Source organism: Hypomesus nipponensis, chromosome 2 (assembly GCF_054491055.1).
Source record: "Hypomesus nipponensis isolate SF chromosome 2, ASM5449105v1, whole genome shotgun sequence".
Lineage (NCBI taxonomy): Eukaryota > Metazoa > Chordata > Actinopteri > Osmeriformes > Osmeridae > Hypomesus > Hypomesus nipponensis.
Window position 1 is genome coordinate 8954169 of NC_140362.1, and position 26691 is coordinate 8980859.

Genomic DNA, 26691 nt, shown 5'->3' on the forward strand with positions numbered 1-26691 from the left:
GCCACCTTCGATGTTTCAGTGAGTTATGTTGGGTTATGCTCTGCAGCTTCACTGGTTGTAAACCAACCAATCATCACGCAGCTCATCTATATATTCATGAGCATACCATAGAAAGAAGAAACCCTCTTGTTTTATTCCAGAGCTATTTCACAGGGTGCATTAGGGCGCATAGAACAGCACCCGGGACATTTTCAGCCCAACCAATGTTACATACCCTATTCGGAGACCTTAAGGAACAGTGTGAAATACCCCCCAAAAAATCATTCTATGACCCCGTTAAAATGGGGGAGGCCCCGGTGACTTGATGTTCTCTCAAGGGAGGCTCACTGTCTTACACTTTGAAAACCCCTGGCCTACAACATTTAGCCTAATGCATTAAACAATGATGAACAACGCTTTGATAGGCTACACACCATAGCCATCAATGTATGGATGTTAGTTTGTGATTTCAAATGTTTAGGCATCAGGCATAGGCCTATATCTCAATCTAAATTATCAGAGTATAATTATCATAGCAATATAATTGTTAACAGTAGCCTACAATTGCAAAACAAACCTAAATCTGCCCTCAATTTCCCCGACACAAAAACCATGTAAAAAAGTTAGGCTACTGGATGTATTGATTAATAGTAGGCTTTTTATTTTAAACAATGTCAAAAAAGCCAATTTAGATGAGTTTAGAGGGTTTCTTTTAATCAACGAAGTAAAGGTCTAAAAAGGTCCTCGACCTACGTAGCCTGTCGTTCACGACGTCAATCATGGCGTGTCATTTTATTTTGATTGAGGCGGTGGATGAGGGAACTGTCATAGTACACGATTTAAAGGGAACGTTCTTTCTGGAAGAAGTCACGTGGCCGTGTGCATTGCTTTTGCCGCGGTGGATTATCTGATCCATGTTTTACCTCTCGGACTGCTTAAGAATAGGGTGCACGCGCAATTAGCTTGACTACTTAAATCTGACTTGAATTAGGAGGACTGCGTGAGCTGAAATTGGCCTTAATGGAACCACTTTAGCCCCGCTTGACTAATTCAACTTAAGTCTAGCTTTTTTGAGCGGCTTTTATGGAATAGGCCCCTGATCACATACATAACATTCGAAGATGAGTATCACGCCTTTGAAATCCATACATTTAAACAGAACAAAACATGTGTTCATGTAAAATAAAATTAATTTACGACTACATTTAGTCCTCCCCAAACTGATCTGCAGAACATATTCTAACCTATTCCAAGCTACACCTTTTAAAGTTGTCATAAGTCTCGCCCACAGGTATAGCACCAGCGCGCACTTGTTTGCATTTGGGAACCTGGCCAGTCCATCTTCTGGGTAGAGAAAAGGCGAGCTCTGGCTGTACCGAAAATATGTAATATATACATATAATAATAATAATAATAATAAAGCCTCTATAGTGCGTAGGCTAATTAATTCCTAGTAAAGTCAATAGCCAGATTTTGCTGCAGCCTTGTTTTGTGATGTGTTCGGCCTCCGACAGTAAAAAAAAAAAAAAAAAGCAGAGAACTGATGTTTAAATATACAGTGCATTATGTACACTGCATAATATACTAACCCCCTTGAGTTATAATATTAAGGTAGGCCTACATCATCTAAATTGGCCAACTTTAGACATTTTATAAACGTGTTCAACTTTATGCATAAATATATGTGACTCTGTAGCCTACACAGGCCTACAATTTGTTTTTGTAGTCAACAAGACAAGCATTTCATGGCAAACAATTCAGTGTCATTCATTTTACGAAAATTATGCACCTCGACTTAGGAACAGGGATGAATGCAACCATAGCCTATAATGACTCAAGCGCAGAGCATGCAATGAGATTGTAAATAATTGATGAAAGGTCATATACACATTTATTAAAGATTAGTTTTGGCATGAAAAAGTATTATGCTGAAACTTTACAACCACCAAAGTATGAGTGAGAAAATAAATGTGCGCTATGCCCCATGTATGGTCGAGGGGAATCAAACATTCAATAGCCTACCAAATAGGCAAAGGAATGCACCATATATCTGACCAAAGGTGCTGCTCATGCAATGCAACATAGCGGCATGGAGATTAAATCTGATCACATCTGGGCCATTAATAATATGCGCTCCTTGCTCAGGTTTAATTAATGGTACTCTGTTCCTTGCTCCACTAATTTACAACTCCGTTCAAACATACTCTGACTAATGTTGGGTACACACCACAAGATAATCGGGCTGATTTTGGTCCGACAATCCTAGGTAATGTCCCAACAATCCTAGGTTATGTCCCGATTATCTACAAATTATTTTATCAGATTTTCCCTTGATGTGAGGTGTGTTAAGAGTGGCCAAACTTGCTCGGAAGAACGTCGGAGCCGCTCCGAAATAATTTCAATCAGGAGAGACCTGGATAAGTGAAAGATATTTATTACAGAATATAAATGTACTACAATGTTTGGAGCTTGGACCCCGCGGGGAATTATATAAATCAACGGGCGCCTGCCCAACGCCCGAAGAAGAATCCCCCGCGGAGTCCAGACACTGGTGGCGGTGGCACAGCTGACGACCAATCGAGCCGAAGACGGAGACAGGAACCGGGTGGCGACGGGGAGGTGGTGGGTCGCGCACTTGACAGCATCAACAAACTACACAAGGAAAGAATCGTATTTAAAGGCACGGACCATATGACGCCATGTATTGTAGGCGGGAGCGCTAATCAACCTGAACCCCAGTGACCGCCCGACCCGGGAACGAGGGAAGGTAGGGCGTTCTTAGCGGGGGGAGTGAGTAGTGCAACTACGATTGAGCCCGAGTGCAGGGAATCGGTCTTGCCTGACTGAACTTGCGCTATGCTTCATGTGTGAGGGGAACCCAGAGAACAAACGCCACACACTATAGGATCAAAAAGGTTACATTTAGGATTTTCTTGTCCTCCTTGTGTTTGTGGACTCTCACATTTTTTTAAATCTTTAAAAAATTACAAAATATTTTTACCAGCATAACACAGGTCTCTATCCTCTATAGACCTGTCCTGCATGTTTGAGACGTTTTCCTGCTCCAACACACCTGATTCAAATGAATGGGTCATTATCCAGTTCTGCAGAAGCCTACTCATAACCATTTATTTGAATCAGGTGTGTTGGAGCAGGAAAACATCTCAAACATGCAGGACAGGGGTGCCCTGAGGACCAGGGTTGAGAACCAGTACTACTGATAGGTTCCCATCCTTATCCTGGGGGAAAAAAACAAACCCTCTACATTTTCATTTACTCTCAATTACATTAAAAGTGTTTTGTACATTCCCTGTGTTGGATATTACTTGTATATTGCCATGGGTATTACTTGTTTTATTTTTTGAATAATGCTACTCTGTGTACTGTCCAGCTGTCTTCAACCCTGTGTATTCCTAACCTGTTTAATTGTAATGTTATTTTGCTTGCTGTTGTTCCACAATTTAGCCTTGGCTATACCCATCACATTGACCAGAGGCTCTGCCCTTACTATTTGTGCACTCACACTGCCATCTAGTGGGAATTTTAACAAACTTAAATGTATACCTTTTTCGAAATGTAAATATGATATAGTATACAAACATTTTTTTTCTTCAGTTGGTACAAAATAGCCTACAGTTGTTGATAATGTCACTGCCAATTTATATTAGCCTATTTCTTAACCTTAATTCAATCAAGATTGGTTGAGTGTGGACAGGTTTTCTCTCTTGCAATGATCGTTATCTGGTTTCCCCTCAGAAACAAAATGAAGTGGTAGCACCCAATTTTAAACGTGTACAGACGTAAAAAACGGACGTGTACAGACGTCAAAACGTGTACAAATGACGGCCGTTTTTGACGTGTGTACACAAACGAGATTTCAGACGTTTTGGCACAGTTGGCGTTCGATAGAAACATTGAATCTTGAGGAAAGCTCATAGTGGGACTGCTTGTAGTGGCTGTAGTTATGCACCAAGGCTGAATTTTGGGAAAGAGACTTCAGATTCAGTATTAGGGGACCACTAAGGCCTATATAAAAGCATCCGAAAACTGCATATCATGTGACCTTTAAAACTAAGGTGCAGATAGCAACATGGAGGGATAAGGATTGGTGAAAAAAGGAAGGGGACTATGGGACTGATGGGCCAGTTGGAATATGATGGCCCAATTAGGATTCTGAGGATTTCACCTTTCGTTCCACTGAAACAGTTGACCACTAAAGCATTAGGTAGTGATTACGTACTGTCCATCATACTCAATGTCAATGAATGTATACTACATTTATAAAAATGTAATACTTTCTTGATGAATAACTGTCATCAATGGTTAAGTTGAATAAAAGATGGTCTTACATATTTGATTAGTATGCTTTATGTAACAGGTCCTTCTGCATTGTGTTCTTTTCTTCAATAAAACGGCCGCGAACTGAAGTTTTTTTTTCTCATTTATTCCTGTACACACACATAACATGTAGTTATCCCATATGCTAGACATTAGCCTGCTCTCTTCAATTCTGGAACCGTTGACTGAAGACTCTTACAAGAATAAACCTCATGTGAAAGCACATAAAATATAGCATTAACTCTTCACACATTAGAACAACAATAGAGGAAACAATACATAACATACACTGAATTCAAACATACCTGTACACACACATAACATGTAGTTATCCCATATGCTAGACATTAGCCTGCTCTCTTCAATTCAGGAACCGTTGACTGAAGACTAAACGGGTTACCAACAGACTAAACCAAATCTCTTAAAGGGACAGTACAGGTTAGTACTCAGTGTGTTCAATAATCAACATTTAATATATACAAGATAGAAAAGAAAGAAATAATCAAATCAGAATGTGGTTACATTTCATTAAATAAAATGCAAACAAAATAATACATTTTTTACTTTGTTACATGAAATTGTTACTCCTGAAATTCACCAATATTCTGATGCTGGAAGTGCTTCTGAAAATCTGGATAGTGGGTTATACCTAACACTGGTACTCGGACTCAAGACAAAAGTAGACCTAGTCCACCAATCAACTCAATAGGTTACGTCAGATTCAAGGTTAAGAAAAAGATAAGAGGCTGATCAAGTCTCTCAACTCCCTTAGATAAATATGATGCCTGTTACATCACACGATTCTTGATCCTAAATACCCATCAATAACCACTCATAAAAACTATTCACCCATTTTCTAATGGTCAGTATGTTTCAGATTCAGACTCAAAACTAAAAAAAAATAGCAGTTAATCCCACCATTGACCTTTCAAAAATGGCCTTTGAACCATAGACTCTACTAGTCTGTTCACTGATTTCACTAATCTACCTGCACGGGTCCTAACATGGCCATTGGTCTCAGTACATGCACCTGTTTGAACAGAAGTATGCGCATCAGTCGGTGTTGAGTGTAATGTATCTGCATTTGAGGCAACTGGTGTGGGTGTTTGTACAGCACTAACTCTAACTGGACTGACTGGGGGACTAGATTCACACACTGCTTCAGAGTCAACTGATTGCGGCACATTCAAATCACCACATGGTGAATCAAGAGACACTTCTATCAGAGCACTTGTGTCATCCTCTTGAGCTATTACAGATGTGTCTTCGTCTTCGTCATTTTCACAGTCCTCATCAGAGACATCGCTGGTCAATGACTGATCATGACCATGGGCATCCTCATCCATATTGATCTCAGGAATAGGTAGGAAATTGACCTCCAGTAGCAGATTCCAATGAACTGTTCTTGTACATCCTGTGACATCCTTTATCTTATAGACATGAAGACTAGAATTTACCCCAATGACGGTGTAGATGTCGTGTGGGTTTTGTCTTGTTTTTAAGGGGTGGTCTATGCATGTGGATAATCTGTGATGGGGAGGGGAATGGTTGTGTTATGGAGCAAACTGTACAATGCCGGCACGGGTTTGGGCTTTCCGCTGCTCTGCTCTTTTATCCGCTTGCTAATAGACACTCCGCGATTGCCGTGCGAGGACCAATTAATCGGACACGGCTGCAGACTGTTAGCAAGATTGAGTGGCCAACCCAGATTGGTGGAGCCCCAATTGGACTGGGTATAAAAAGACTGACAGCGGAGAGATGAGAAGAGGGCCCGTACACAGGACTACACGACTAGTCAAGGCGACAGGTTGGGATCCACCGTCGCAGTGGCTACTGCTTTTACGGGATCTACGTTGTCTACTTCGTTTGAGCCTGAGAGAAGGGGAGCGGAGACATCGGACGAGCGAGATTATTCTGCGCTCTCAAATACTATTAAGAGGAACGGTGACTCCAACACCCATTGCTTTGTGAACGGGTGACGGTGGTTGCGGAACCTGGAGGATTCACCGTTTGTTGTTTATTCCATTGGCAGGTTCAAAGCGGTACGGATTCCACCGCCTGGACTTCTCGGAGAGACCCAGAGGAGTGACGTCACTCAGGCGGGGGGGAGAAACCACCGCAAAGGAACAGTTTCGGCCACTCGAGGACGGGTGGTGCAGCTTGACTATTCCAGTCTCTAGGTTGGACAGTTTCCGTGTGTATATATTTTTTTGTTCGGTCGGGAGGGACCCCGACCGAACGGACGTTTTTTTCTTATTTTTTCTGTATGTTTGTCTGCTGGCCTGGACAGGGGGTAGTGTTGGCGCTGTGCTTTATGGGAGGTGCAGGTAGAGGGTTGGGGATCCCTGTGTGCACGTGTGAGCATTGATGTGTGGGCTGCTACCTGTGTTGCTGCGTGGCTATATGGTTCCTTTGAATTTGTGTGCGGGATTGACCGGTGAACCGTTGTAGTGTGCTGTTGCTGTGTACCCCCTTGCCGTGTGGTGTTTCACCCTAGTTTAAATACCCTAGCTCTACCGGGTGCCCAAAATTGGCCTGTGCCCTTCATTAGACCAGTTCCAGGGGTAGTTTTATGAATTTGAAATAAAAGTGTATTTTCTAAAAAAAACAAACCCTTGTCTCTGTTGTGGTGTGTCCTGGGATTCATTTGCCTAGTGGGATTGCTCGCCCCTTCGGTGACATAGACCCTATCCTCCCACTTGTCTGCCAACTTTCTTTTTCCTCGCTCTCCCTTATTTGCCACTAGAACTCGATCTCCCACAAATAAGTAAGTGCCCTTGACACGTTTGTTGTATTGCTGAGCCTGATGTTTTTGCACAGTAGAAGAATGCTTCTGTGCAATCTCCATAGCACCTTTCAAGCTAGAAAGCAGAGACTTTGCATAAGTGCCATAATCAGCTACTCCAGGGTCATTCAAGACTGGTTTGAACATGATATCCACCGGCAATCTAGGGACACGCCCAAACATCAGAAAGAAAGGAGCGTAACCTGTAGTTTCATGGACAGTAGCATTGTATGCAAACGTAAGTGTCTGAATTTGCTGGGGCCACTGATGTTTTGCTTTGAGGGGCAAAGTACACAGCATACTACCCAAGGTGCGATTGAATCGCTCGGTGGCACCATTTCCCATTGGGTGGTAAGCTGTTGTGCGGGATTTTGCAACACCGGCCAGGCTGAGAAGCTCTGCTATCAGATTGCTCTGGAATTTTGTGCCCTGATCAGAATGTATTATTTCTGGGAAGCCATAAACACAAAATACATTGTCCCACAGTTTTTTGGCAACTTGTTTGGCTGTTTGATTAGCACAGGGGAAAGCGTGAGCTAGTTTCGTGAAATGATCTGTTATTACTAGAACGTCCACTGAACGCTGCTTACCAGAAGTCCATACATATCAGTTCCATCGGAAATGAGCTTCTGATACTTTCTAAAGGGGCACGAGCAGCAGGGTCTGGTGACTTTGCGACAACACATCTCTGGCAATATCGAACATGTCCCCTTATGTCATTCTCCATATTAGGCCAATAGAAGCGCTGTCTTGCGAGTGACATAGTTTGATCCTGTCCCTGATGACCTGCAAGATCATGAAGGCCTGCTAACACTCTGTCCTTTAGACTTTCAGGTAGCACATATTGAAATTTCTTCTGTTTGGACACAGGATCTTTTAATACCCTGTATAAGACATTGTCCCGAACCTCCAGTTTGTTCAACTGCTTGAACAGCCTAAGGACTTTCGAATGAGCAACATGTCTTTCTCGTCTACTTGGGCGCCTCCTAGCAGTGATAAAGGGCAGTACCTTAGAAATGTACATGTCTTGCTCCTGGTTTAGTTGGAGCTCCAGGGCAGAGAACATGGATGATGTGTGTTGACAGCTTGTGAGATGTTGCAGGTGTGGGAGTTATGCACATTGCTCGGGTCTCTGCTGCATCAGTCCAGTCACAGTGGGCCTGACAAAGAGCTTTCATTTCAGCTGCGCCACATACGAGTTTAGACGAGTGATGACTGATTGACTTGAGGATCTGAGTCTGAGACCTGTGGCTCCTTTACACATATGGCTCCTTTAACAATCTCTGACTAATGGGCGTGGCAAAAACATCTCTGCTCAAAGCATCAGCCACCACATTTTTTTTGCCAGGAAGATGTTTGAGGTCAAAGGAGTAAGCGGCAAGCTTGGACACCCATCGAGGTTCACATGCATCCAGTTTGGGCTTTGTGAGAAGGTAAGTAAGCAGATTATTGTCCGTCCAGATAGTGAAGCTATGGCTCTTTAACCAGTGGCTAAACTTCTCGCACAGTCTCCATTTCAGGGCCAAGAACTCAAGTCTATAAGCAGGATATTTCCTTTGGGACACACTGAGGGTCTTGCTCGCGAAAGCAATTGGTCTGGCTTTTGTTTCACCCTTAGGCACTTGTGAAAGGACTGCTCCCAGTCCGTCCAATGAAGCATCAGTTGATAGGATGAATGGCTGCTCAAAATCTGGGTGAGCAAGGACAGCACACTCAAGCAGCATGGCTTTCAGCTTATCCAAAGCATTGTTACATTCCACTGTCCAATCTGCAGGAGTAAACTTACGAAAACACACCCTGAAAATTCTTTTTTTTTAGCTAAGTGGCCTTTCCTTTTCTGCCCTGCAGTGAGTGCAAATAAGGGCTTTGCTATAGCAGAGCAATTAGGGATGAAATGTTGGTAGTAAAATACCATGCCGAGGAAGGACTTTATTTTGTGCACAGAGGGTGTTTGCTCATCTTGCTCCATAAGGTTTTGTATCTTCATGTTGGAAATGACCTCTACCTTTGCTGGGTCCACAGATACACCTTCCCCATTAATGATATGCCCTAAGAACTTCACTTCCTTTTGCAACAAGTGGCATTTCTTTGGAGCCAGTTTCAAGTTATTCCCTCTCAGCATCTCAAACACTGTGCACAGTCTGGACAAGGCCTCACTCTCTGATGGTGCATATACTAAAAGATCGTCAAGATAGCACAGCAACTTACTGAAATTCATATCCCCAAAAATCCCCATCATCATCCTCATAAAGGATGCTGGACTATTACACAACCCTTGAGGCATTCGGTTAAATTCATGCAATCCAAGTGGTGTTGTAAATGCTGTGTATTTCTTGTCATCTTCATGCATTGGGATGTTATAAAACCCTGAGGTGAGGTCCATTGTACTAAAGAAGCAGTTGCCACCAAGAGCGGCCAGACAATCTGATTGATGTGGCAGAGGGTGAGCATCCTTCACTCTTCGTGCATTCAGCCATCTGAAATCAATGCATATTCGTAGGTTGCCGTCTTTCTTCCACACCATTACCAAGGGTGAAGCATATTCACTTGTGGACTTCTGAATAATCCCTTTTTCCTCCATATCAGTGAGCACTTGCCTCAGCTTCTGATAATGGGCAGGGGGCACCCTCCTGTATGGTAAGCGAAATGGACGGTCGTCGCTTAGGCGAATGCGGTGAGTGTACTCCCTTACTTCACCACAGTCCAGTGGATGTTTGGAGAAAACGTCCTGGAACTCAGTAAGTAGCTGGGTAAGCTCATTCTTACATGATTCACTAATGTGTGCTGAATCAATCTTGATGTCAGCCAAGCCAATGTCTGCCAAGCTAGCAGTAGGTGGGGTACTATGACATGGACTGTGAGAAGTACCTGACTGTTTCTCTGAAGCGACATGGAGGCCTTGAAAATCCTCTAATGCCATGCATGGATACACATCAGCCATCTTGCAATTTCTCCTCAGTGTGATGGGTTTTTCTGTCGGATTCACCACAGTCATGGGCACCCATCTATCTCCCCATAGGGGTGTGACAAGACGGCCAACGAGAACACCCCGTGGCTGAACTTTGGACCCAGTTGGTTCCACCACAACCGTACTGCCAGGTGACATCAGCACATTGGGAGGAAGTCTGCCCCAGACAAGGTGTTCATGCCTGGGTAAGAGAGTGACTGCTTGGGTGAGTTTAACCGTTCCAATCTTGTCAGGGGTGTTTCCATTGGTCAACACTGGTGAACATTGACAAGAAATGGTCAACTTCTGGGTTGGATTGATGGTTGTATCTGGACAAAATGTCCCAGTACCTGCTGTCACCTTTTCGATTGTGCATTAGGTGTTTGATGACATTTGTACCTATTATGAGGTCATCTGACTGTGACGGGACAACTAAGGTGGGTACTATACAACATGTGCCATAGAGCTGGATCTTTAACTCATAAAACCCTTCTGGTTGAGTATGCTGACCCCCACATCCTATTAACACAATGTTCTCCTCTGGATACTGCTTTTCAGGCAAGACACCAGCACAATTGAGCTTCTCCACTGCAGGTCCACTGATGGTGCATGCCATGGAGCCTGAATCTAGCATGCCTTTAAGCTGGACTTGGTGATTGATGGTGACAGGAACATAGAAAAACTCACTGAAAGCTTGGATCTTCTGGCTGGATTGAATGATGACCTTTGACCCCTTAGTTGCATTAGCACAGCCCTTTTCAAACAAACTAATTAAATCTGGATCGTGAGAGAGGGATTCAATCGTTTTACCCACACCAGCCCCTTCCAGGTGTGGGCTCTCTAGTTTAACTTCTGGTTCTGTCCCTCTACGTTGCCAGTAGACTGAAAGTGTTGCTGGCTAGGGCGCTTGGTACAATCTTTCTTCCGATGGCCAGGGACTAGGCACTTCAGACATCGATTCACTCGTCTACAGTGAGACACTGTAGAATGATCAAATTTGCCACAGACTCTACGTGCCTTGTGAAGCTAAAGCTTGGCTATTAAGGTTGAGAGGCACCTGGCTTTGCTGCGTCACTAGCTTGTCTAGCAGTCCCACCAGACTCTTCATGTAATCATTGCCAGTACTATCTGTAGAAGACACTGGAGACTGCATAGGGGGTGAAGAGGTGCTCGGGTCAGACCCGCTTTTGGCAAAAGGCGCATGACACTATGAGTGGACTTTGCATGTCACTGTGTTTGACTGATGTGTCGTAACTGAAGCATGACTTTTCCTGTCCTGCATGTGCTCATCAAGCCGCTCTTGAACTTCACTAGCTAGCCATTTTCCTGCAGACTTGAACTTGAAAATACTTGCGAGTGACTGATCTGGACAGTGCTTAATGAACATTATGCTAACCTCATGGTCTGGGTCTTCAATGCTACGGTCGTGTCTTTTCAAGCATTCTCCTGTAACATCCATCGTCTTATTAAGCCTAATCCAATACTCCATTGCCTCCTCGCCAGGCTTGGGAAATTTGTTGTAAAAATCAGCTAGGGGCATGTTAGAGTATGTGTGCACACTAAAATGCTGTTTCAAGATGTCAAAAATCACCTGAGGATTTTGAGTGTGGTCAACTCTTGTGTTGCGCAGCTTTACCTTCACCACATCTCCCGCTTTGCCCATAAGCTTAGCCAGGATTTCTTGTGAATGTTCATTGACTGGAATGGCTCGCTTCTTTAAATACATTTCCATGAGAGTCTCCCATTCATGTACTGTGAACTTGTCTGACTCATCGCCTCGGAATATAGGCGGCTCTTTTGCATCTGAACGCATGACTAATTTGACATTAGACAGATTCACTCCTGAAGGCTGTTCAGGATTCTGCATGCTGTGTGAGCCCCTATCAGGTTGCAGGTGAGCAACAATGGACTGGCCTAACTTTTCAGCTAGCTGTGTGATGATTGCGCCTAAGTCTGTTTCCTGGGGCCTGTACTACGAATCAAGATTTGGCGTTAGCGAGGTAACTTCAGGTTCAACCCAGGGTTTTCTGTAGTACGACGGTGGATCACTTGTTAACGGGGTAGATCGCCATGGTAACACATGCTGAACGGCTAACCTGGTCGGGATCAGGTTAAGTTGGAGATCAGAGATCAACCGGTATAAAAACCCCGCCCACTAACTCATTCTTGACGATAATGTCGTCACCGTTCATAGAAGTTCCTATGGAGCTTGGTACGCGGATTGTCAGAGGTGCGCTCAGAAGAAACAGAACATTTAGAAACTGACAAAACCCTTTCGCATTCCCTCATCAGTATCTTTCTGAAAGATATAGGTTATTAGCAGAGGGAATTACGTATATTGCCAGCTTCTTGAGCCGTATTTGGCCAATGCTACACATTGAAGCTGTGCACTCACAGTCCCACAGACTGTATGCATATCGTTTCGTTATTTCGCTATGGGTACTTTGAAAGTGTGGGTCTGCTCCGCTATTTGGATTTTCTTTAACCTTTAGAGGAGTGAGTTCTAAATATTACCGACGCTGCCACCAGAGTGAGTTATTTTTTCAAAACGAAAGCTAGCTAGCTTTAGTTAGCTTCCGTTACCTAGCAACCTAGCATAATACTTGTTACTTGTTAGCCTCCTAATTGTAAATTTTGAAGCCATACTATAGCGTTTGTCATATAGTTTTTGTCTATCGGAAAATAGTCGGTTGGAAGGTTCAGAATCACATATGTGTGACGGTACTCTGTGGGGCCCGCTTTCGAACGATCACATATACGTGACCCTACTAATTAACGGGTTAATGGTTGTTGCCACAATATTCTGATTAATGTCGTGGTGAAAATAGATTACCAAAGTGCCCTTTGTAAAAACTTTGGACTCTAATATGTTGACAAAATGAAACAAGGTTTTTCACTCAATGTTCTGATTTCCCTTCTGGCAATGTATGCAAATTATATCATATTTTACAACTTGACCCATTCTGTTGTCCTTGGGTTGCTTTGAGCCATTTTCTAATCATTTCCATATCAGAAATGTGTTTTTTTTCCCCAATCAAAACCTTTCAAACCAAGAAGAACAATGGGTATCTGTACAAAGCTCTTCACAAGTGATACATATATGATTATTTCACTACTTTCATTAAATTTTGATGTTTCATTCACTTTTATAGCATTTTTAGGACATTGGAAGAGATAAGTGGTGAAAACCCCCAGAAAAGATTCAAACGGCACAACAAGAAAGCCACAAAAAGGTATTAAAAAGACCAAAACGTAACACAAAGTTTAACAAATACATCTTCATGTGTTCTCCCTTCCCTAGGAATACAGAAAAATATGTCAGTGTAACTAATTTTAGTGTCATTTATTCAGTCAATTACTATCTCTTCTCATATTCCAGTTTTTCTGTCTCCAGCCTTGTTTTTTTAATTAAAAGCCTCTAATAATCGAGCTCCATGGTTTTTTTTTTTTATACAGGGCCCCTCACATTGTCTGCTCCAACCTAATACAAAAGAACATTGTCCCTTTCCAAGGCACACTTGGTCAAAGTTGAAGGTGTCCATTTGACTATTACAAGGTTCATTGCTTATACCTTGTGTCTTTGTCTTGACTTTGAAGTGGAGGCCCTAGGCTCAGGGGGAGGAAGACGTTTCTATTCCTGCTGAGTTTAACACAATAGCAATTTAATCAATTGAGTCATATTTGAAATGAGCACTTTAAGGACTTGTGTCTTATGTTGAGAGCACCACCATTAGTAAGTTATCACAGACACTTCAATCACAGCCACACATTCACACACTCTCACCATCTGTGTTGCAAGTGGTAAATACAACTCAAAAGTGTACCCCCAAAATGAGCAGGCAGACACAGTTTCCTGATCATCTAGGACCTGGATGAGAAAGTAAATGGTATATTGGATCAATATTTAGTAACCACATATGGCATACATACTGGCGTATGACTATTAGTTTCACTGTAACCTCTGTATGGCACAGTGGGACGACAGTCACTGCAGAGAACAGTAATACATTTCACTCCTACAATATTCATAAATAATTGTTGAATGAACATGGTCACATAGATTAGGCTACTTGAAACATACATATGCCTGGGCTTCCAACCTGCTGCCACCAGGGTCTGAAGAAATGCCCCCTTCCATCATGGGGTGACCCTGATAGATATCCTAAAAAAGGGACGAGTTCAGGAAATTCAGCCTTGTACATGTTGGCCTTAAAATATGTATTGGCTTACCGTTTTGAATTATGGTTTTATTTTTTATTTGCACCCACAATCGGTTGCCACTGCAGGGTTGCCACTGCAGGGTTGCAACTGAAATAATACAGCAACAAAAGTTTAACGTTGTGGAATGCACACGTGTAATTATGATCACATCTTCAATAAGTCATGTAGCTTACGCATTTACAGCTGCTATTTTCTGCCAGATTGGCTGCAGCGACTTTGTTGAATTGTGCCTATATTATATGTCTGTATTCCTGATATGATTGTATTACAATATTTCATGCAAGAGGAGCAGACAAAGTGGTAACCCTTCCTTTCACAGTCCCTTAAGTACTAGGTATTTACATAGAAAGTAAAGGGTATGTTTTGTGTTTTATTGGGTATTACCGATTGGTACCAAGGTGGTAAATACCTAGATAATTCAAAGTATTTACCCATTAACTAAATACTAATGTGCTGGTCATTACTGGGTATGTTTTCTGTATTATTGGGTATTACCGATTGGTACCAAGGTGGTAAATACAGCGATAATTTGAAGTATTTACCCATTAACTATTTACTAACGTGCTGGTTATTACTGGGTAATTTTCACTGGTCCTAATTAGGTAAAGACAGAAGACAAAACTTAGTATTTACCTGGAAACTTATAAATATTACTATTTAAATACCGCTGGTTGGTATCTACAGGAGATATATATGGTAAATTATAATGTGTTATTGGGTAAATACCACTGCTACAAAGTAGGTAAAGACGGCCAAGCTCCAGCAGAATTACTAAAAAAGTACTCTACTATTACCCTGCAGTTACCTAAGGTTAATGTCGGTAACAGTCCACGTCTAATGAGAATATAAGATAGTACTTTCCAATAAAATAGGCTACCTTTTCAGATACATTTATCGATGATGGCCTCATTTACTTGGCTGGTATACCTACCTCCGCGGGAGTTTCCTCTACTATCATGGTAAATCTTCTTGGTTACTGGGTATGTTCCTGCGCATGTTTGGACTATTTACTCAGTAAGTAATCTGAAACTGGACTGTAAAAGGAAGCCGTGTTTGTTTCCATGGTGTTACTAGGTTCTTACCATATTCTTTGTGAGCGAATACCACTTTGTCAATGTTACCCTTAGTATAAACTTGTACTATACGTTCCAAGGCAATACCAGGTAAAACATGGCTATGTACTCAGTAAGTAATCTGAAACTGGACTGTAAAAGGAAGCCGTGTTTGTTACCACGGTGTTACCGGGCTCTTACCGTATTCTTTGTAAAGCGAATACCACTTTGTCAATGTTACCCTTAGTATGAACTTGTACTATACGTTCCAAGGCGATACCAGGTAAAACATGGCTATGTACTCAGTAAGTAATCTGAAACTGGACTGTAAAAGGAAGCCGTGTTTATTACCATGGTGATACCAGGTTCTTACCATATTCTTTGTGAGCGTATACCACTTTGTCAATGTTACCCTTAGTATGAACTTGTACTTTAAGTTCCAAGGCAATACCAGGTAAAACATGGCTATGTACTCAGTAAGTAATCTAAAACTGGACTGTAAAAGGTGTTTGTTACCACGGTGTTACTGGGCTCTTACCGTATTCTTTGTAAGCGAATACCACTTTGTCAATGTTACCCTTAGTATGAACTTGTACTATACGTTCCAAGGCGATACCAGGTAAAACATGGCTATGTACTCAGTACGTAATCTGAAACTGGACTGTAAAAGGAAGCCGTGTTTGTTTCCATGGTGTTACCAGGCTCTTACCATATCCTTTTCAACTGTTCATTCCCTTTTAATGCAATAAACACAAACTTGGATTATGTTTCAAAGGAAAACGTGACACTTCACTCTGTAAATTTTAACATTATTGACCAAACATGAACAAATACAAAAGTTAAATCTATACAAACCTCCATATAAAAACTCAAAATTCAATAACTTCATAAAGGCTACCATAGAACAAGTCAGTATTAGTTTGGCCCCTATGGTTTGTCGTTCTACAGGTCCTGTAACATAAAACATAGTATACAAATATCTAAGATTCTACCTATTTTATTTTAGAATACAGAATAATCGATTGCCACATTTATCTGAGTGTATCCAAGGATGCCAATGATGCTGTGGTAGTTTTGGCCAGAGAATGTCTAATATAGAGAGAACTGCCACTCTCTGGAAACTTCCGGGTTCTGAACTGGTTGAAATTCCATGTGAGGGCGCTAACGAGCGAGTGCAGAATGAATGGAGGTCTATGGAGCGGTACTCCTCAAAATCCACTTTTCTCAGGATATAATTTTTTGTCCAGTAATTTGAATTCTGAATTCGAAAGGGGAGGCCCAAAAAATACACACTGCCGGGTTTTAGATTTTTTGAAAGTCGCCTTTCTGTTCTAAAAAGCTTTTGAAAATGTAATTGACGTCATACACATCGTACGACCAGAGCTACTGCTTGACGGCAAGCTCTGGTCACTTACTTTTTTCTTTCAGGGCATCGACAACGCAGCTGACAGGTTAGGCTCTCCCTGTCAATACACATGCTAGAAAAAGTTTTGGCTTGCTAATGTTGTTGCTAATGTTGCTTATGCTCTGACATTCTGATTCCGCTTCGGATGCCATCAAGCGGGAGCTCTGGTCGTATCAGTCCTTCACTAACCAATCAGCATTTATTAGCAGAATGCTAGCGTGTTATGTGCAACAACGACTCACCATGTAAGAAATCAAAAGGACATGAGTACTCGTTCATTCAACTTTCGACCTATAATCCATGTTGAACATGCACAAACTACAATCAAATCTGAGATTTTTCAACGACAATCAGGCGAAAGAGACAAATGTAGCCGTTTAGCTCCATAGACTCCCATTCAACATGCACTCGCTCGCGATCACCCCCAGTGGAACTCTGGTGGAACTGCAGCCAAATTCGGTACAATGGGGCTTAATAAGGAGTGGCAAGGCTCTCCTTAAACAGGCTCTGTTTTGGCTCTTTAGAAGTGGTTGCACACTGGGCATCGTTTTTCCTTGCCAGCAGCCTCTCCCCTTGGAGCCTTCTTATTAAGCTTTTACCGCCTTGAGCCGTCCTCTGAAGTAATATTTTTGTAAATGTCATACTACTAAAATAGATGTTCAATGAGTTTAAGTTGTATTAGCACTCAGTAGCTTCGTTTTCTTAGCGAGAAAAACTGTGGACGTAACGCTAGATATCACGCATAGTGAGATTAAAATGGCTAGCAAAGATTTTTAAAAAAGCTAATTTTGGCCTCAAAATAGGTTTTGGACCAATCATCGTTCTATTGGTAGGTAATGGACGACAATAGACCGATGGTTCATCCAATCACCTGCCAACTAATATATGGAAGTTCCGGGTTTTATTCTGAAAAGTTTCTGTCATCAATAAGTGGTTTCGACAGTTGGTTGGTTTAGTGAGATAACTCCAGCAGCAGTCTTGCATTACTAGGTAAGTCACAAAATAACACAGCCTAATTACATCATTTATTTGTCAAGATAAAGTATAGAAATGCATATTAAATGATTGTATTTTGATCTTGTGCTAATAACATGTATTTTGAAAATAAAGTTAGGCTAATGTTAGCACATTGCTAGACAGCTACCTCAGTCGACATTGCCTGATTGCTCGTCCACGTTGCTAACATGTTTATTTTCTTTTTATGATCTGTCTTGTAGTTCACAGTCCAGAGGATGATATCCACCGCTATCGTGTTCGGCGCACCAGGAGCATGACCCTCTGCTGAAAACTAAATGACTGCCATCATTGGGGCAATTGTGATTTAACCTTTGTATTTGTTCATGTCATGCCATGGAAACAGTGCTCTAATTTAAAATAATGTTACAATTTACAGAGTGAAGTGTCATGTTTTTCTTAGTAACATAATCCAAGCTTGTGTTTATTGCATGGAAAAGGTAATGAACAGTTGAAAAAAATATGGTAAGAGACTGGTAACGCCATGGAAACAAACACGGCTTCCTTTTACAGTCCAGTTTCAGATTACTTACTGAGTACATAGCCATGTTTTACCTGGTATTGCCTTAGAACTTAAAGTACAAGTTCATACTAAGGGTAACATTGACAAAGTGGTATTCGCTTACAAAGAATACAGTAAGAGCCCGGTAACACCGTGGTAACAAACACGGCTTCCTTTTACAGTCCAGTTTCAGATTACTTACTGAGTACATAGCCATGTTTTACCTGGTATTGCCTTGGAACGTATAGTACAAGTTTATATTAAGGGTAACATTGACAAAGTGGTATTCGCTCACAAAGAATATGGTAAGAACCTAGTAACACCATGGAAACAAACATGGCTTCCTTTTACAGTCCAGTTTCAGATTACTTACTGAGTAAATAGTCCAAACATGCGCAGGAACATACCCAGTAACCAAGAAGATTTACCATGATAGTAGAGGAAACTCCCGCGGAGGTAGGTATACCAGCCAAGTAAATGAGGCCATCATCGATAAATGTATCTGAAAAGGTAGCCTATTTTATTGGAAAGTACTATCTTATATTCTCATTAGACGTGGACTGTTACCGACATTAACCTTAGGTAACTGCAGGGTAATAGTAGAGTACTTTTTTAGTAATTCTGCTGGAGCTTGGCCGTCTTTACCTACTTTGTAGCAGTGGTATTTACCCAATAACACATTATAATTTACCATATATATCTCCTGTAGATACCAACCAGCGGTATTTAAATAGTAATATTTATACGTTTTGATGAAGAAAGTGTTTTGTCCGTCTCTTCATAAACGGAGTGACTAAGTTCAGTTGAGTTCTGGATTTTAATAAGTATTTATCAATCTGCAGATTGGGAGAGAAAACCAGACCTCTGACAATAAATGACAACACAACACCAGGCTTAGGTCTCAATCAAGTCTCTCTCCGCTCTGAAGGACAGAGGACCATCTTTTATAGGGGACAAGAATGTAAACATAGATAGTGACAGTCAGCCAGAAATGACGTTACAACAGTCTCAGAGAAAGAGATTCACAGCTGCCAACACATAGTTGGAGCTCTCCTTGTAGTCATGACAAGGACCATTTAGCCAGTACTTTCTCCTGATCTCAAACATCTATTAACCCTGACACATAGACACAATCTACTCTTATTAATAGCAAGCTTACATGAGAACATACTAACTAATATCCAATGACTAGTTCTCTTGATTAGTGAATAATGTAAGCACACAGGAAATCTAAATTTCTTCCACAGTTTCCAGGTAAATACTAAGTTTTGTCTTCTGTCTTTACCTAATTAGGACCAGTGAAAATTACCCAGTAATAACCAGCACGTTAGTAAATAGTTAATGGGTAAATACTTCAAATTATCGCTGTATTTACCACCTTGGTACCAATCGGTAATACCCAATAAAACAGAAAACATACCCAGTAATGACCAGCACATTAGTATTTAGTTAATGGGTAAATACTTCTAATTATCTAGGTATTTACCACCTTGGTACCAATTGGTAATACCCAATAAAACACAAAACATACCCTTTACTTTCTATGTAAATACCTAGTACTTAAGGGACTGTAAAAGGAAAGGTTACCGACAAAGTTTGTAAGATTGTCTGCTTCTCGTTCGTGAAATATGCATTGTTTCGTCCATGTTTGCGATTGGACATACGGTGCAAACACCGCCCCTTTATGTGAACGCGCACGTCTCTAGATTGGAAAGATCTGGGTTGAGTTAGAGAATTGATAACCGCCGTCGTAGTACCGCTTATCGTGACTGCGATGAAAGTAATCCAGAGCATGTTGATCTTGATTCGTAGTCCAGGCCCCTGGTCAACTTGTCTTGGCATAGTGCGCTCTACATAACGTGTTTAGGTAAGTATTGGTTCAGCTAAAGGTCTCATGCTTTGGCTGTGGTGTACCAACAATGAAAGGATAATTTGGATATCCCCTTCCCACACCGATCTCGCCCACAGAGTCATTATCTTTGCCCTTCCCTTCCCCAACTAACAATGTCACACCCTCTGCCATACTATCACAAATTAACATGCCAGGGCTCCAGACTGCGACCAAATAGTCGCATTTTGCGACCAGATTTTGAGACAGTGCGAGCATTTTTTACAAGCACTCGCGCATGTGCGACCTAAACATTTGGAATGTATTCGGTGTGCACAACGTAAGCACACGTTCGCAACGACGCATAGATACGTGCTCATAAGACAGCAATATCAGCGACCTCTCAGCATTAGTACTGTAGCTAAAACTCTAGGAAAGTTGAGGCTATTTTTCGCTAGGTACCTATAAACCTAGCTAAAAGTCTTGGAAAGTCTAGGCTATTTTTTGCTAGGTTCCTACCGCATGTCTTAATCTGCCAGACAAGTGGGTTTCCCTTCGTTCTTTTGGTCAGTTTCACGAGCCCTTCTTAACTTGAGTCATGGAGCCGAGCAACTAAATACCAATTTAGCACTAGCATGGCTACTGTATCCCTGCCTCTGTTGGCGCTGTTATACTCGGCATGTATCGTGTCGTCGGAGGACTGATCGAAAAGCGCATCGTACATTTAAGTCATTTAGCTTAAACTTGCATGTACAGTAATGTCACATTAAATTATGTATTTAAACTCTAGCTTATGTGGTGCGTCGCTGTACATCAGTTGTAAAAATGTCAGTAAAAAACTGCCCCATCTGCAACCGACGCAGGCACACCCCACAATTTCCCCAGAAATTGTACCAGGGGCGATTCTAGGATCAGACATTTAGAGACCCCAATGAGAATGTGACATGAATACAGTGCTTTGCAAAAGTTCTAAACCCCCTTGCTAATATAAATCCCTAATTTCATTAATACTTTTATGTATTATCGTGCAAAATATTGAATTAATGAAAAAACTAAGGATGTCCCTTTCTTCATGAACTACCAGCATCAGGTTTAAAATTGCCACTAAATTGTACTCTCTCTAGTTACATTAATAAATGCATTGCAGGTCAATATAAGGTGTGCCCTGAATTTACTGCTTGCGCTCCTAAAATTTTCAGTCAGGGGCTACTGTGCTCCGAGTAAAAAAAGTTAGTCTGGAGCCCTGCATGCAGAGAAAAAAATAATGTGAAAAGCAAAAATCACTGAAAAGTATTGCACAGAATCATTGAGAAATCAAAACGACAGGTTAGCATACATTTCACCTTGATTTACAATGTTCACTTGCATTCCTGGAAGAAAAAAAAATTCAGTCCAAAACGTTATCTAAATCCAATACTGCATGCATGTATCAATCTCAGTCCATAGAGCAATGCACGCAACTCGGCAAGAAGCACTGACGATACAGTAATTTAAAAAAAACCTGAATACCACACGAGGTAATAAACCTGCAGCCAGTGCCGCTGCTAGCCATTTTGGTGCCCTAAGCATAATTCCCCCCCCCCCCCCCCCCCGCCTCCCCGAAAAAAATAACAGATTGTTTTTGCCAGTTCAACTTTTTATTACCAAACATATAACTCAATACCAATAGCCTAACACAACAGCAGCGCCTATTGAGAGGTGGTGGTTCTCTGCTGTGGGTCTGTCCCTAAACAGCTGGTTGAGGGTGGTTGATCAGGGCTTGGCAGGGACGGACCTGCCGGACCATTCAAATATGGGAAATAAAATTCCCATGGTTCCCGCCTTAATATCTTTGCCGTCCAATCACCGATTTTATTTCTGAAAACTGCCAGATACTCATGACAAGTTAAGCTCAAAGCACATACCATTGGTTAAGGGGTTACTGGGAGGGGGAAATAAATACATCGTCAGCAACGGCAGCCATTGTTTTCCGAGGCGGAGCCAGAGCGGAGACAATGGGAGATTGCCTACAGTGTTAGATTTACAGCTTCGAATTGAAATCGGAGACGATATTATGAGTAAAGACAAGTTTCTTAATATGTGTTGTCAATATTGTCAATTAAAAGCCTAAACTTTTTCCTTACGAAGAATTTGTTTGTGGCAGTGACGCGAGTTTTTTCAGGAAAGAATGACGTGTCCGGCTTGGCTGTTTGTGACAGGCAGCTATGACGGTAGTAGCATTGTTTAGCTTCGATTTGAGCAGAATTCTAAAAAAACTTGTAAAAACAACATTAACTAGCTAGATTATCTACATTGTAAGCTAAATGTACATGCCTTGCTTGGCCAATTCGGTCTACTGTGGAAGAATCTCCAACGTTTTTTAGTTATCGAGAGGTGTATCCAGCCATAGCGCTAGCTACTTTTGGGGGAGGATAATTCCGGTTTCCCCTATGTCTCCACTAGTCGCTAGAATGGTCATAAATTTTTATCAAAATATGATATTTCTAATCTGTTTTCTGTTCTACATTGCCCACAGATTTGTGGATATTCCACCTACTCAAAGTTTTTCTCTATCTCGTAATTAAAGTGGTTAAAAATTAAGTTGTCTGATGAGGTATGGTGGATGGAAACGTTTTTTGTAAAAAATGGCTGCCTAAAACCACCTTGATAAAATATGATTTTCCATAAGTAATCATATAATTATTTACATCATAAAAATCCCCTAGTTCTCCTCTTCAATATGGTATGAACAGTTAAGGTGTATGATTTAATATGAAAATTCATAAAATATGAAAATTAATATGAACATCATATTTCAACAGCATATGGAATGTTCAGAATTTTGTCCCAGGCAGTAAGTAAAATAGTCCGTGGACTTTGATCCAGACCGGCCCACCGGAACCGGTCCCCGTATACGCCACCATATCTGCCCTGTCAATGCATCTACATTCTGTGTTTGATTTGATGCTAGTTTCGGAATTCCCAACTTAATGCGAACGCGCAAAACGCGCAAGCGAAATTTTTTGGCCTTTATTTGAGCGCAAAATAGTTTTTTGAGCTTCATGTAAAATAACCAGACATTTTGCAATGGGTAAAACCTTGTCTAGTGAAGGTGATGCATTTTTGTCTCTTAATGCTTCAGCCCCACCCTACGTTTCTTAGCATGGTTTTCCAAATTATAAACATTTAAAACTGAAAGCATGCAGCCAAGGAGCTCTCCACCTTTATTACTCTTTTAAAAACTATTTGATAAATCGAATGTAAAAGCATCATAGATTGTAAAGTAAAGTAACAGCTAGCTGGCGTCATGTAGGGCCTGCTTGTAAAATGCATAGATAATGTTTAATAGTAAAATCTCAATTTAGCTTGCATCTAACATATTTGAATGTGCTAACATTAGCAATAACGTCAGCTAGTTCGAGGTGTATGCATAGGCTAACAATTAAATTAACAGCACATTTCCCGTATTTAATAATGACTAAACATGGACTTACTTGAAAGTGATGCACGGGCATCATCTCGCAGTTTCTTTCTCTTTCTTATTTCTGCCCCTGACTCCTGTTGTCTTTTTGAGGCCATTTTTTTGGTGCCCCCTCAGGACTTGGTGCCCTACGCACAGCGCGTAGTGCGCGTTATGGGAACGGCGGCATTGCCTGCAGCTTTCCCACGGCGAACAAACTAACGTCGCTCCAAGAGTGAAAACGGCCACGAACTGAAGTTTTTTTGCTCATTTATTCCTGTACACACACATAACATGTAGTTATCCCAAATGCTAGACATTAGCCTGCTCTCTTTAATTCAGGAACTGTTGACTGAAGACTCTTACAAGAATAAACCTCATGTGAAAGCACATCAAATATAGCATAAACTCTCCATACAACAACAATAGAGGAAACAATACATAACATACACTGAATTCAAACATATTTGTACACACACATAACATGTAGTTATCCCATATGCTAGACATAAGCCTGCTCTCTTCAATTCAGGCACCGTTGACTGAAGACTAAACGGGGTTACCAACAGGCTAAACCAAATCTCTTAAAGGGACAGTACAGGTTAGTACTCAGTGTGTTCAATAATCAACATTTAATAAATACAAGATACAAAAGAAAGACATAATCAAATCAGAATGTGGTTACATTTCATTAAGGCTAAACCAAATCTCTTAAAGGGACAGTACAGGTTAGTACTCAGTGTGTTCAATAATCAACATTTAATAAATACAAGATACAAAAGAAAGACATAATCAAATCAGAATGTGGTTACATTTCATTAAATAAAATGCAAACAAAATAATACATTTTTAACTTCGTTACATTTATCACTACTATGTATGTCCTAGGAAAGTGGTACAGAGGAATCTCTAAGAAATTGTCAGTGTGAAACGCAATGATCGGATTATTTCCTTCTGATCTTTCTCCATAAATACCTCAGATTGTTGTCTATGAAATATAGCGGTATCTTCTTTGTTCACTATCATTCAGAACTTTACAGTCCTTACTCTCCAACCCTCTGAAGCAAAGAAAAAATATTGCTGCAAGCAGCGATGCGAGTTCCTCCGCAAAATGGCAAAATATTATAAAAATGTACATAGTAGAAGGTCAAGAGTTGGACAACAAGAGAGCAAAATTACTTTATATTAGGCCAACTACAATAGGCTGAATGGTGATTTGAACTCATGAGCATAAGGTTACAAGGCAGACTCTCTATCCTCTCTGCTACACACCAAATGTTGACAATGTATGAGTAGAAAGGGCACAGTATTAGCTTTGGTCAGCTTTGGGACAAAGGTTAAGAAGCGGTTGACATATCAAAGTGAAATTGCATGACATTGCACATTGTATTTCATAATGATGTCATTCTGTTTAACTTAACAGATATTCAAATTTACAACAGGCTAAAAGACTGCTGCTGGATTCAAACTAAAACCTTATACTTTGCCGGTCACTGTCCCAGTCCATTGAGCTATTCTCAGTGTTGAATATTGTCATGTTCAGTTACCGTTTAAAAAAGTATGCTGTTTCTTCTGTGGTAAGAGTTGTTAGATTCAGCCAAAGTTAAACTACTCAAATTCAATCATATTTTGACATACCAAGGTGAAATTGTTGATGGTACTTCAGAGTGATGTCATCTTGAACCCAATAAGGTTTGAAAACCATCAGTCAAAATTATATTTGATTTATTGACACAAAGATATTGAGGCAACACAAAGATATTGTGGCCGACTCTCACTACCGATTAACCACACAACATGCACTCTCAGGGTGACCAACAAGATTATATTAACTGATAAACAATAATATTACAAACATCTAACTGAACAAACACAAAAGTGAAATCCCTCGCACGGCTGTTGTAACCGCACTATTTTTCACATGTCTTTGCCTATTTGACATCCCACACTGCATGCTGGGTACCCAAGAGGCGCTGACGCTGATGATCTAGCTGTGCTCCGACTGCGTGATATGACGAGATGCTAGTGACGTGCTAAGGTCTCGGAGTCTCCTGAAATAGGAGGTGTCTTTCTGCCTTGAAGCTGTGTGCGCATCATCATCAAAACCCCATGTATATGTCAAGATAACATCCAAGCTAACAATTTCGCCAAATCTGATTGCAGCTTTGTATATACCATATGTACAGTGTTATGGTTGTTTGAGTTAAACAACTTGCTTAATGAATTCAATGGCTATTAAATGTCAAATCCAACTATAAATGTATAAAAGAGTGAGTTCCAATCAAATCTGAATTATTTTTTAACCTAGAGGTTCAAAAGACAACCTTTGCCTAAACTGACATGCTCCAACTCAGAGAACTGAGTTTCAACATCCATTTACACATTTAGTCTCTATTTTTTACTCTACTCTTAAGGCATAACTATGTTTAACTTAATGTCTGCACCTCTGTCACTGTCTCTGGAGTGGGGGGTGGGGGCTTCACAGGGTGTCTACAAGTGTAAACAAGTTACATTAAATACTTTTTAAGACCTGTTAATACCACTTCCAATTGAAATTAATGACCAAATTTATGATGGAAATACAAATCAAAAGAAATATAAAAAATATACAGTACTGTGCAAAAGTCTTAGACACAATAAAAAAAAATAAAAAGTTAAAGAAAGTTTAATAAATAATTAAATACATTTTTTTTACAAAAGGTTTAGCAAAATTGCACTTTTATACTGCTGCACAAAAAAAATAATTATATTACATATATTTCTTTGATTAAGTGTTGCATTCAAATCTGATACACTTAAATGAAAAAATGTAGCAACATAAAATTTAGATTTACTATAATTCAAATGTATTTTTACTAGTGCTGTCAGTTTAACGCGTTATTAACGGCGTTAACGCAAACCCAAATTAACGGCGTCAATTATTTTATCACGCGATTAACGCTCTTTTTGGCCTAGCAAACTTTGTAGTTTTTTTCACATGCTGTTGCAACAACTACCGACGTTAGAAAAACTACAACACCACACCGGATCTAGCTAGACCGGAAACAAAACAACAGGCACGCCAAACACTCGTTTGGCTTGCGAGCTGGCTAAAGAGTAGTAGCAGAGCCCGTTTAAGGATATTAGACATTCTCTGGTAGTAGGCTAACGTTACGTTTTGAGTGGATGACGAGCGCGAGAT

The 26691-nt window shown here is 40.8% G+C and overlaps 1 long non-coding RNA gene across 1 annotated transcript in view; it reads right to left on the bottom strand.

Annotated features, from left to right (window-relative positions):
* Positions 1-14008: 14008 nt before the first annotated feature.
* Positions 14009-26691, bottom strand: part of LOC146300674 (uncharacterized) — a 31303-nt gene continuing 18620 nt past the window's right edge. Inside the window, exons 2-3 of the long non-coding RNA XR_014729451.1 lie at positions 14131-14211; positions 14009-14037 (exon numbers count right to left, since the gene is read on the bottom strand). This is a non-coding gene — a long non-coding RNA (uncharacterized LOC146300674). The remainder of the gene's footprint in view (positions 14038-14130; positions 14212-26691) is intronic.